Below are 14,001 nucleotides of genomic sequence, written 5' to 3'. Positions count from 1 at the left end.
AGAGCTCTTCTAGGTAAAAAGAAACTAAATGAGACTAGATTTTAAAAAGACATATTGACTCGTCTGGTTGAGCATCAACTTAAGAACCAGGAGGTCACCATTCGATTCCAGTCAGGGCACATGGTTGCTTTGTGAACTTGATCTCCAGTGGGGAGTGTGCAGGAGGCAGCCAATCAATGATTCTCTCTCATCATAGATGTTTCTATCTCTCTCTTCCTCCCCCTCCCTCTCTGAAGTCAATAAAAAAAAATTTTTTTTCAAAAGATAAAAAGACTGGCTCACAAATAGTAAGATATTCACACCAGGCACAAAAAGTGCAACACTTTGCGATATTAAGCAACTCATTATTATTCATACATCTGTGTATAAAAAGTAGAAATGACATATATGAAATATGTTACTAATTCTTTTTTATTTAATCCTTACCCATGGAATTGTTTTACTGATTTTAGAGAGAGAGGAAGGAAGAGCATGAGAGAGAGTGAGAGAAACATCAATCGGTTGCCTCCCATATGTGCCCCGACCAGGCATTGAACCCACAACCTAAGTATGTGCCCTAACTGGGAATCAAACCTGCTACTTTTTGGTGTATGGGATGATGCTCCAACCACATTGGCTGGGATAACTAGTTCTTTACATTGGCAACAAGGTGAACATTGAACACTAGAACTGTAAAGAGTTTTACTTATATAAATCATTTAATAACATTGAATTAAAGTTTCAAAAAATTAGAAAATTTTTATTTAAAATTAGCATTAATTATATTTGTATTTTGCCTTTAATAAGTTTGATTATTTAAGATAACTATTTTGAAAACAAAAATAAGTTAAATTTTTAATTTTCATTTTTATTAAATATATTTAAATATACATCTGGAATACATTTTTATAATTCATATTACTGCCAGCAGAAATTATGAGAAAATTCTTATTATAAGAATATAATGATTTTGCTAGAATGAAGGCAAGACAAATGAGAAAGTTTCCTCAAATAAGAATTTGAAAAGGCAAGAAAAGATAAACACAAAGGAAGAGTAGCTAAATATATACAGAATATAATAAAAACAAGCAGTGTTCCTGATGGAGAGACCTGAACAAAAGAGAAGCATTAGTAACAGACACAGATGTCTTTATCACTCACCCAAACTCTGCTGTTCAACACCCAGATATCCTATATAATAAAAGCCTAATATGCTAAGTGTCCAGTCGTCTGTTCAACCAAAGTGTAATCTATAATAATAAAAGGGTAATATGCTAATTAGATCAGACCTCCTTCCGGACAAAGCCAGGGCCAGAGGGAAGCCAGCCCGGGTCCCCAGTGCCTTCAGACAGCAGGAGGGAAGCCAGCTTGGGTCCCCGGTGCCTATAGGCAGCCGGAGAAAAGCCAGCCTGGGTCCCAGGTGCCTGGAGGGAAGCAGGCGGCTGGAGGGAAGCCAGCCCACGTTCCGGTGCCTGCGGGCAGCCGGAGGGAAGCCTGGGTCCCAGGTGCCAGAGGGAAGTCTGTGCCGGCAGCTGGGGGAAGGAAGGCCTACTCTTGCATGAATTTCGTGCACTGGGCCTCCAGTATACTAATGATATGCTAAGGCTGCTCAACTGCTCACTATGACATGTACTGACCACCAGGGGGCAGACAGTCGACCGCCAACCAGTTGCTATGACATGCAGTGACCATCAGGGGTACACACTCTGACTGGTAGGTTAGCTTGCTGCTGGGGTCCAGCTAATTGGGACTGAGCGAGACAGGCCAGACATGCCCTGGAGCCCTCTCGCGGTCCCTCCCCAGCTGGCCAACTTCCCGTGTCCCTCCCCAGACCTGATTATGCATCGGTGAGGGCCCTCGGCCTGGCCTGCACCCTCTCACAATCCTAGACCCCTCAGGGGACGTCAGAGAGCCGGTTTCGGCCTGATCCCACCCAATGCAGGAGCTGCCCCCTGGTGGTCAGTGTGCTTCCACAGGGGGAGTGCCACTCAGTCAGAAGCCGGGCTCACGGATGGCGAGCGCAGTGGCGGTGGCGGTAGCCTCTCCTGCCTCTGCAGCAGTGCTAAGGATGTCCAACTGCTGTGGGGAGCAGGATTAAGCCATCAGTTGGACATCCCCTAAGAGCTCCCAAACTGGGAGAGTGTGCAGGCCAGGCTGAGGGACCTTCGCCCCCCTACCCAAAGTGCACGAATTTTGTGCACTGGGCCTCTAGTCTTCAATAATTAAATCCAGTTATCTCTAATATTTTGCATTTTGTCATATTAAAATCATAATGCTACCCATTTTTTTCTACTTCATTGTAAAGAAAATTTGCCAAGACCATGGAGTATATTTTAAGTTTGTTAGCTTTATTCAAACATTTCAAATATTTAGACATATTGTATGTGGGTCTCCATTTGAACTCTTGCCTTGGGCCCTATAAACATTAGGGGTGGGCCTGACTACTATTTTAAATCTCAAAAATAATTAAATACTATCTATAAAGTTTTCAAAGAGAAAACCCTATAACACTAGAATGTTAAACAATTCATATCTATTCAAGTGTCCTTTACATGTAAAAAGAAACAGAAAGAGCATTTTAGCTATGCAAAAGGTTGAGTCAATTAGCCATCTAATAATCCTTCTTGTAAAAGTTATATAAAGATGTCTACCAACTGACCCACAATAAAGAGCTCAAGATTGGGAGGTTTCTGGGAAGATGGCAGTATGAATGCATTCCTATGGCTCAGCTCTCTCAATTCCACTCTAAGCACTACAGAACCTGAGGAGTCAGGGAGCAGGTTCTCAGCAGGCTCCAAGATAGAAAAATACTGGAGGCAAAGACCAACTGTAGTTAGCATAATGCAAGAAGTCCTCAAAAGGCTGATGGACTTTGATATTCAAGAGGGCTGAAAATCTGCATATTACCTCCTGCTGGCTGAACAGCTGAAGACAATTCCCCTAACCTGATAATTAATCCTTTATTGTTTACCAAACCTCACCATTGATGTGTTTGCTTTGCTAAAGGGCAAAATGTGTAAACAAAAAGCCGTGGGTCTGGACATTCAGGGAAACACTCCACTAGACAGTAGGTATTTGTCTGGCTCCCCAGTGCTTTCTAAATTTATATTTCTTGTCTAGCGTATCCATTTATGTCGAAGCCCCTTCTCCAGATTCCTGAACCCCTTCTGGGAAAAGACTGCGGCACTAAACCTCAATAATGCTTAGATCTCTTCAGAGAGTGTGAACTCAGGACTTGCCCTTCAAGGCCATCTGAAACCTTGGGGTCCTACGGAAAGAGCAAGTGCCCTGGGATGAGGATTGGAGTCACTGAGATATGACTGTGCCAGATGCTAGGACTATTACTTTTCACATCCCTGGCTCTGGGGATGAGTGGGAACTGACAATATGGCTCATTCCTTCCTGCCCCAGAACCTGAGGAGTCAGGGAGAGGTTCTCAGCAGGCTCCAAGACAGAAAAAGCCAGTGCCTCAGAAATAGGGAGTTACACTGCAGGTGCAGCAGCAGGACTTGAACCTCGCACAAGGGTGGATCCCAGTGGAGGCAAAGAAAGGAAAACAAGGCCCCTCAACTAGCAGCCAGAGTGAGGAAGGACAAACACAACAGCCAGAACTGAGATGACCTTCTGGAACTAATCAGGGGCAAAGAAGCCACCTTAAACATATAAGGCAAACGTGCTTAAGGATATCTGATTACAAATCACAACCCAAGGATTTAAATTATTTTAAATTTAAGTAGATAAATCCAAGCAAAGAACAGTCACTATGTTGACCTCCATTAATTAAAAGTCAACTCAGAGGCCTATTTCAAAACATTGGGCAAGCATGCAGAAAAATGGAACTCAAGGGAACAGATGACAACTTACCTGGGCAGATCCACAGCATCTCATAAAAAAATCACAGGACCATCTCACACCTGTCAGAATGGCTATCATCAACAAATGACAAGTGCTAGCGAGGATGCAGAGAAAAAGGAACCCTCCTGCACTGCTGGTGGGAATGCAGACTGGTGCAGCCACTGTAGAAAACAGTATGGAGTTTCCTCAAAAAACTAAAAATGGAACACCCATTTGACCCAGTGATCCCACTTCTAGGAATATATCCCAAAAAACTAGAAACACCAATCAGAAAGGATATATGCACCCCTATATTCATAGCAGCACAATTTACAATAGCTAAGATTTGGAAACAGTCTAAGTGCCCATCAGCAGACGAGTGGATTAGAAAATTGTGGTACATCTACACAATGGAATACTATGCTGCTGTAAAAAAGGGAATTCTTACCATTTGCAACAGCATGGATGGAACTGGAGAGCATTATGCTAAGCAAAATAAGCCAGTCAGAGAAATATAAATATCACATGAGCTCATTCATTTGTGGAACATAATGAAGAATATAAACAGATGAACAAAAACAGATCCAGAGACAGAGAAGCATCGATCAGACCGTCAAACCTGAGGGAAGGTAGGGGAGGGCGGGGGTAAGGGGGAGAGATCAACCAAAGGACTTGTATGCATGCATATAAGCCGAACCAATGGACACAGACAACAGAGGGGTGAGGGCATGGGTGGGGGTGGGGGCAATGGGGGCATAAGGACACATATGCAATACCTTAATCAATAAAGAAAAATTTTTTTTAAAAATCACAGGAGTGCCATGAAATATAGATGAAGGAAAGATGATAATTAAACAAATAAAATTTAGTTCTATAGATTGAAGAGGTTGCCCCATCGGATTGAGAAAATAGCACAACTAGATTAGCTTCACAAAACTCTGTCAACAATAAAATCATATAAGCTTCTAGAATGAAAGGAAAAAAGAGGAAGAAAGAGTCTAGGAATCATCGCCCCACCCCACTCTCCCAAAAGATCAGTATTGAATGTTTTGAAAATCTCTAACAATACATAATCAGTAGCTTCTTTTTAAATTACATTTGTGACCTTTGTTGCTAAGATGGTATTCCTTTTCATATCTCAATAGTCCCCGAATATTTCCCTATCTGGGAATATATTTTTTCACTGAGCAAGTAAAGGATATCTTGGCTGGGAAATGTACACTTGTATAGTATGTAGTGTGGCAGGCACTATTCTAAGTATTTTGGAAGTATTAACTCTTTTATTCATCTTAACAACCCTATGAGGTAGATGCTGTTCATAATCCCTATTTTACAGGTGAGAAGTGGACATACAGAGGTTTAAAAACTTGCCCAAAGTCACAAGCTGGTTAGTGGCAAAACCTTTTCTTTCTCTAATATCAGCTAATGTGCAATACAACTTTAAAAGCCATAAGCAGAAGAGACATTATATAAAAAACAATTCATGAAGATATGCCATAAATCTGTAAGCACTAACAATATATATACATAGATTTGATTTCAAAAACATTTGTGGATCAGAAAAAAATACCATAATTCAAATCATTAAATGATATACTCATAAAAGTATTTATAATGTAAAACAAATAGTTATAGCTCTTAGAAAACAAGAGTAAAAGGCAACTTGACAGAAAAATGGATTAGGACTATAAACATGCAGAGGAGTAAATATTAATAAGCAGCAGAGTAAATCCAAATACAAATATGAAAATATTTTAAAACAATTCTATACAGAGAAATATTAAGTAACAAATGACATATCACTTTATATCCATCAGATTAAGAATTAACCTTTTGCACTCAGATGTCGAGTGTGACTCCACACGGTTAGCATTAGAATAAAGGAATCGAGAAAAAAGCGAATGCAATGGGTTAAGAGGCTCAATTAACACCTTATCAAACTTTACCAAAGTCCTTACTATGGACTACCCCTTTTGACCTCATTTCTTCCTTTCTTTTTTCTGAATATCTTTATTTTATTGACTTTTTGAAAGAGCGGGGGGGGGGGGGGGGGAATGAGAGAGAGAGAGAGAGAGAGAGAGAGAGAGAGAGAGAGAGAGACCCATTACCTTCCATATGCGCCCCAACCTGAAATTGAACCAGCAACCTTTTGGTGTACAGGACACTCCAACCAAATGAGCCACACCAGCCAGGGCCTGACCTTATTTCTTTCCCCTCATCCCTATCACTCCACTCAAATCACACTGTCCAGCTAGTTATTTTCAAACACAAAAACAGTCCTCTGTGCCTGAAACATTCTCTCCTTGGATATTACCATGGCTGCTCTTTCACTCAAATCAGGGCTTTGCCCAAAAGTCAGCTGCTCAGAAATTTGCCCTGATCACCCAGTCTATTATGGAATCCCCTCCAATCTGCTTAAACTACTTTGTTTTCCTTTACACCACCATCAGTTACCTAGTGTAATGGATTGTTTTATATATTTGTACAATGTTTACTTTATTACATTGTATTAGTTTTATTGCATCGTATTTGTTCATTGCCTGTCTCCCTTAGTAGATTCTAAACTCCAAGAGGGCAGAAACTTTTTCATTCTAGTACATGAAATAAGACACATGGCAGAGACACTCAATAAATATTTATTGACTGATTGAACATACAATGAGCAAAACCTACCACTAGTAACGGTACTAATAAAACAGAGCTCTTCTACCCTTGTGAGATACGTAAATTTATAATAGCAGGTTTAAATTATGTAAAATTATGCATGTGTATGACAACATCCTCTTTAACACAGCAATGAGTCACCAGCCCCATAGTCTACTAAATAAAGTTCCAAAAATATAAGGGCATTTTCTTAAGAAGGATGTCTATCATGGCAATACTAGAAGAGGGGAAAAACTAGAAACAAGAATGAAGGCTCATCAATAAGAACATATTTGAATAAAATGTGGTGCATACACATCACAAACTGTGCAGGCTTTAAAGTAACTGAAATAAGATCCGTGCCTGTGGACTTAGGAGGATGTGTACTATGTAGAAAGCAAGAAAGGCAAAATTCAGATAAATGTAAATAATGTGAGCCCATTTCCTAAAACAATACTAAACCTCCACTCTGTACATGCATGCATATGTAAGTGGAGTGAATGGTGAATAACCAATTTTAATACTGTAATGGTTATGTGGGGTGTGGGTATGGTTAGGAAAAAATACTTTTCAAAATGTCCACATTAAAACACACAGAAGATATGTCCCACTCATATACCATCATACGTGTGACAAAGACTGTAGGTTGTCTAACAGACATTCCTTGTCAGTCTTTCTTGCTATCAAAGTCTACCTCTCAACAGACGCCACAAATGCCAGAAACACTCTTTCCCAGCTTACCCTGCAGTTGAGACCTGACCATGTAACCTGACCAATGTAAACATTTGCTAGGGCCTCCTAGGAAAGATCTCTTCTCCATGAAGAGAGACACAAGGAGTACCAGCTTTTTCCTGGCTCCTGCTTTTGAACATAGTTATCTGAGGACGTTACAGCTGGAGCTATGAGAGCCATCTTATAACTCTTAATAGGAAGGTCAAGGAAACCATGAGAAGCCCGACCAAAGCCCCGACTTTGCTAAGATGCTATAATTTGGCAGCACCCAGCCTTGTTACATGTTATATACTTAACTAATAAACCTCTACTATTGACATTACTTTTAGTCAAGCATTTGGGTCCACTGCAGCCCAATATATTGACTAGCCTATGTTTATGTGGATATTCGGAATATATGAAAAGCTGACCATCAAAGTATTAACAGTAGTCCTCATATTTTTATACATTGTTTAAAGTTTTAATAACCAAATATCACTTATATAGTCAGATAAAAATAATATAGCTGATATCATTATATTTAAAAATAACTTCAGGGTCAGGCAGTAAATAGACAAAAGAGATAAATTTAAATGCTGTAAATGTGATTATAAAACAGTGCAAACTGAAGATCTGGAAACAATCCAAGTGCCCATCAGTAGAAAAAAGCTGTGGTACATTTAATAGTATACCATGGAATACTATGCAGCAGTAAAAAAGGAAGAATCTCTTACCCTTTGAGACAGCATGGAGGGACCTGGAAAGTATCATGCAAAGTGAGAAATAAGTCAGTCAGAGACAGACAAGTATCACATGATCTCACTCATACGTGGAATCTAACAAAATAAACTGATGAACGGAGTGGATCCAGAGACATGGAAGTAAGAAACACTGCAAAATCATAGAGGGAAGGCGGGGGAGGGTAGGTGGGTGGGAGGTAATCAACCAAAGACATTGTATGCATATAACAGGTATGCATGGCCCATTGACACAGACAATAGGGTGGTGAAGGCCTGGGATGGGGGGTGGGATGGGCAGGAGGGGATCAATGGAGGAAAAGGGGGGACATGTAATATGTAATACTTTCAACAATAAAGAATTATTAAAAATAAAACTACAAATTGTCAAATTTTCTACTCACTATTTAATAAATAAAAATGAAAAATAATCGAGCAAAGACTAAGCATTGTAAGAGTTGAAGCATTTTCTTAAACAAGAGGGGCTAAAATATTACACATCATGGAATGGTCAACATTGACAAAGAACAAAGAATACAAGCTTAAGAATATTTGAAAACTTAAGATACCCACTACATGAATCAAAAATAAAATACACATTCTCTCCTGGCTGGTGTGGGTCAGTTGGTTGCACCAGGAGGTGACTGGTTCGATTCCCAGTCAGGGTACATGCCCAGGTTTCAGGCTTGATCTCCCCCAGGAGGTGTGTAGGAGGCAGCCCATCAATGTTTCTCTCTCCCCCTTCCTCTTTCTCTCTTTCTCTTAAGTAAAAAAACAAACAAACAAACAAACAAACAAAAAAAAACATACTTAAAAATAAAATACACATTCTAGAAAGACAAAAGCAAATAGAGAAAAACACTAAGAAAAGTAGCAAGCATTAAAAAAACACACACTAAAAGATGACTTAACAAAGATATAAACTACAATAAATTAATCTTCTGTGTTAAAGACAGATGATCTCAGAAAGCATTTAAAATGACCAAAATTTGTTTCCAACTGACACTAATAGACAAGATAAATTTACCTCCCTTTCTTTCCATAATCATAATGAAATAACAATGAAGAGGAATAAGAGCTTCTGAAGTGAAATAGCTGACCAAATCAGCATCTTTCCCTTTCTCCTAGAAACTGGACAAAAACAATGTAGGGAGGTAAACCTTGTGACCTTTCTCATTGAAACAAAGTATAATCTTTAGACACCAAAACATAGGTAAGTTCTGCCCCCAAGACTGTACTGAAGAAATCAATAGAGACCACCCAGTGGTGGCAGATCTGAGAGAGCACTAGCCAAATACAGCTGCACCCTAAAATGCAGACCTTCTTTATAACCAGCACTGCCACAGGCAAAAGGGAGCTCAATGGTATCCAGCAGGCCCAGCAACAGAAAATGTGAGAAATGCCAGGAAAATACATACATTTCAAGTCATTAAGTAACCTTTTTAAATGGGCACAACAAAGATACTATCAGAAATAAAGTAAAATAAAAAAACACAGCAAAATTGACCAACAAATGAAGACTGCTCCTTCAGAGAATACAAAAATTATAGTAAAACAATAAAGTGGTTATTTTCTTCAGGCTATTCTGGGAGCCACTGAAAACCAATTAAGTTAAAAAAAAAAGGGGGGGGATTTATTTGTTCACAGAAAGCAAAAATCATTAATGAAAAGTAGGAAGGAAAATGGGCTTAAGGAAACCAAAAAATTCCAGGTTTCTCTCTCTCTCTCTCTCTCTCTCTCTCTCTCTCTCTCTCTCTCTCTCTCTCTCTCTCTCACACTCACACACACACACACACACCTTGGGAAGGGGCTATAAATGTGGCCAAAGTGGAGGTTTGATATAAACAGAGCAGCAATTTTCAATCCCTGCTGCACATTTGATTACTTGGTGACTGTGGAACTGTCAAAAATACCAGAATGAAACTTTACAATAAATGGGTAAAAGACTTAATTTTAAACACACGTGTGTGTGCATGCACCCGGACACACCTAGTTCTCAAAATACATTCAACACAACTCAAAATAAATAAAAAACCACTAAAACTATATTATAAAAGAGCATTTTTCCTCTCCCATTGACAAAGTATTAACATAATCTGTTGAGGCCATAGGGAAGCAGGCACTCATACATTGTATGTGATAATGCAATTGATGCAAAACTATGTACACTTACCTTTTAACTAAAGGATCCCATTCTAGTTGTTTAACCTGAAGATACATGAAAATTTAACTGTGAGATTATTCATGGCAGCAGTTTTGTAACTGCATATGTTGCAATGCATATGGTCATACATAGGAGAGGGGTTAAACAAATCATGGGACACACAATGGAGTATACTATAGCTGTAAGATCTTAAGATCTCTCTGAATTGATATGGAACAATTTCCAGGGTACATTGTCAGGTGAAATAAAGTGCCACAGATATCTGTAGTATGTTACCCTCTGTGTAAGAGGAAATAAAATATACATGTTATCTACTCCTTTGAGCAAAAAGAAATAAAGGATAAACCATAAGATGCATGAGTTTGGTTACAGGAAGTGGGTAGGAATGGGGTAGAAAGGACAGAAGGAATTAGGGGGGAGGGGAGAATGTTATTTTTCTTTATATAACTTTATAAACCATACTGACTTTTGGAACCATGTTAATGTTTTACAAATGCAAGGAAGAATAAAGGGAAGTGGGAGCAGGAAAGAGAAGGGAAAGGGGGAAAAGGGGGGAGAGAAGGAAAAGAGAAGAGCCTGGGAAGGGGAGGGGAGACAAGGTGGGAAAGGAAAAGAGGAAAAAAGAAAAAGGGGAAAGGGAGGAAACAAAATTATGGGGCAGGGGATCTAACTATATATGTAAAAGCCTAAGTGACTGAATGACTGGTCACTATAACACTGACCACCAGGGGGCAGATACTCAACGCAGGAGCTGCCCCAGGTGGTCAGTGCGCTTCCACAGCCCAACTCCTGCAGCCAGCCAAACTCCCGTGGTCACTCCCCCTGGCCCAGCCAGCCCTGATCGATGGCCAGGCTGAGGGACTCCACCAGTACATGAATTTGTGCACTGGGCCTCCAGTTGGAATATAAAAAGAAACAAATGAAATGGTATTTCAAGTGATAACAGCTACACTGAAGGAAGAGATGAGTGGAATGGAGAACTTAAGTTTTGAATAGAGTATCTGAATCAAATGCCCTAAATCTAAAGATAAAATGAACCCTATAAACATATCTTGAATTCCTAGGCTTCTAATTTACAAAGGCACAGGCTAGCAATTATCAAACTATTTTTGTTTATTCTAGGATTGAACAATCAAGTAAATATGTTGGGGATATCCTGCTTTCATACTGTACACACAAAAGCATTACACATGGAAAGAGAACATAAAGACCCTTCTGATATTTTGTTGGTATTAGAGATATCAGTGTTAACTCATGGATTTAAGATGTATATGTATAAAGAATTATAGAAAAAAATAACCTATAAACCTTTAAAAATTATGAGGGGTAGGGGTAGGTAGGTAGGTAGGTGTGTGTGTTTGTGTGTATACACGTGCATCTATTTCCTAGCTGTCTACTGTGAGAACGTAAAAGCATTGACACCTTGGTAGCAAGGAGTATACCAACTGTCCCGATAGTGGTTACTAAATTCCATTCTCCACTAAAGAAATCAGTGCTCCATGGAGAAATCACAAATTTCAGGGCTGATGTAGAGCAAGATCAAGATGTCAAGACATGCCTGGGACTTTTGTGCCCTAAAGTAAATCACATCGAAGAATGTGGACCTGTTCTTGATTAAACAAAAGGACTGAGGACCTGTTCCAGATTAAGGAGACCAACGGGATATAGCAACTGAATATGACACATAAACTGGTTTCCATCTGCTATCAAGGGAATTATTGGGACAGTTGATAAAATCTGAGTAAGATCTATAAATTATACTACTGTACTCATGCTAACTTCCTGATTTTGATCATTGTATTAGTTATGTATGAGAATATCCTTGCTTTTAAGAAACGTAATTAAATATTTTAGGAAACACACACTGAAATATTTAAGGCAAAGGATACTTATTCTCAAAAGGTTCAGAAAAATAATTTTGACAGAATAACTATGGTACAATATTGGGTGAAGAGTATATAGAAAGTCTTGTATTATTCTTACAACTTTTCTATAACTTTGAAATTGAGTCAAAGCAAAAAGTTAAAAAATCACTTATCCAGAATTCACACAAAGTAACTATTTACTGGTCTGAAGTGAATCCTACCTGTTTAAGATTCTAACCTACAATAAAGCCGTATGTACTTCAGGGAAAGGAAAGCAATATTCCTGGAGGGAAGGGATTCAGGACAGATAATATCAGTGATGTCTACTGCAAAGAAAAATGTAAGCAATTTATCTGTAGGATAAAGCATGCAACTAACTATAAAAATGGTCACCTTTTACCATAACTATCATTTAAGGCAAAAACTGCTAGAAATACAAGGGAGAAGATGGATATATCCACACTGTATTAGAACAAAAGTTTCATTAGGTGAGATTTTTGTCATTAGTGTTAACCAGCCTGGCATATAGTAATCATTTAATAAACATATTTTCACATTTACATGATGTAAACTTACAGATTATAATTCTTCATGACAGTAGAACTATGACTTTATTTTCTCCAGTCTATTCAACACTTAGCAATGACTAGCACATAATAGGTGCTCAATAAATATTAGTTGGAAGACTAATTATGAATCTGCTCTTTAATACTTGTGGGAGATGATTAAGAAATATTTAATACAGCAGAATTCCAGTGGGATGAAAATTTTAATATACATAATCCCTCTATCTTTTTAACTTGTCACTTAGTAAGATAACACCACACTGGGATAAGATGAACATGGGTTCATTTACTATAAAGATAAGCATTCATGTTATTACAGAGGATATACGTTTACTGTTTTGAATTGTGTGGCCTTAAATAGGCAATTAGTCTTGCAACGTAATTATTGCCCCTCCCCACAAAACATATTTCAGAGCATCTATCTAAAGCCAGCATTACTACTTTTAGCAATGTCTTAAATATTTAACTGGTTAAGAGTTAACAGTGCCATGTGGCAAGATAACTCACTCTGTTACCTAGGAATATATTTTATATTTATGTTAGGTTATTGAAAGTTAAAATAACTAAGAATAAACAAGCAATGGAGGCTTTAAGACTTCATGGCCAATTGGTATAAACTGCTTCGTAATTTTAATAGGCTCACATTACCAGGGATACTTTTTTAAGGTATTTTTTCAAAATGCTGATTGTGATCAGTCACCAGAATTTTTTTTTAAAAAAAGGACTAGCATAGGAAAATCGCAGAATGCATTCCGTTTCGTAGAGTACACCTTCATGAAACTTGTGATGTATACATACACTGAGCCACAATTTAAGAGTATTTCTTATTGTAGGTTGTCATCAGATTATTTTTGGAAAATGCTTTTGTGCTTTAGATCTCATTCAGAACCTAGACCCATCTCTGCAGACTTGGCAATCTTCCTCTACACTCTGCTCCTAACAAATATGATTAGATACAAAAGTAAAACCAACCTAAAAGACTGGTTCTCAACGGGCACAACACCACTAGCATTTTTAGGGCTGAGCAACACACAGATCTACACACCTGCCAGCATCCCAAATGACATTCAAATATCCTGACATGTACATTTTTAAAAATCTATTTATAATGTTAACATTTTAAGTCTAACTGTATTATTTAACATTATCTAACACCAAGTAATCTTTTGCAAAAATGTAGTATCCTCTGAATTTTTTCAGAAATATCACATGAAAACTGAGAAGATACTCTTTGTCCAGAACTTTACTAAGTATTGTTCAACATTTCAGAGTAACTTAATAGCTTTTATTTTAGAGTAAATGGTTTCATTTTAATAGTTGTTACACTCACACTGTGATACTAGGTGTACATTCAATTATTATACTTCACTATGCAGTTACACTTGGGCTCCAGTAATTTTACTAAAAACTACTTCCTTAATTTCCCCTCACTTATCCTATTATCATCTCTATTATTCTCTAGTTAGAAAATTTATTTTTTTTAAGTGGATAAGTTAAATTAT

This window comes from Eptesicus fuscus, chromosome 2, assembly GCF_027574615.1.
Source record: "Eptesicus fuscus isolate TK198812 chromosome 2, DD_ASM_mEF_20220401, whole genome shotgun sequence".
Lineage (NCBI taxonomy): Eukaryota > Metazoa > Chordata > Mammalia > Chiroptera > Vespertilionidae > Eptesicus > Eptesicus fuscus.
This window is presented reverse-complemented; position numbering follows the sequence as displayed.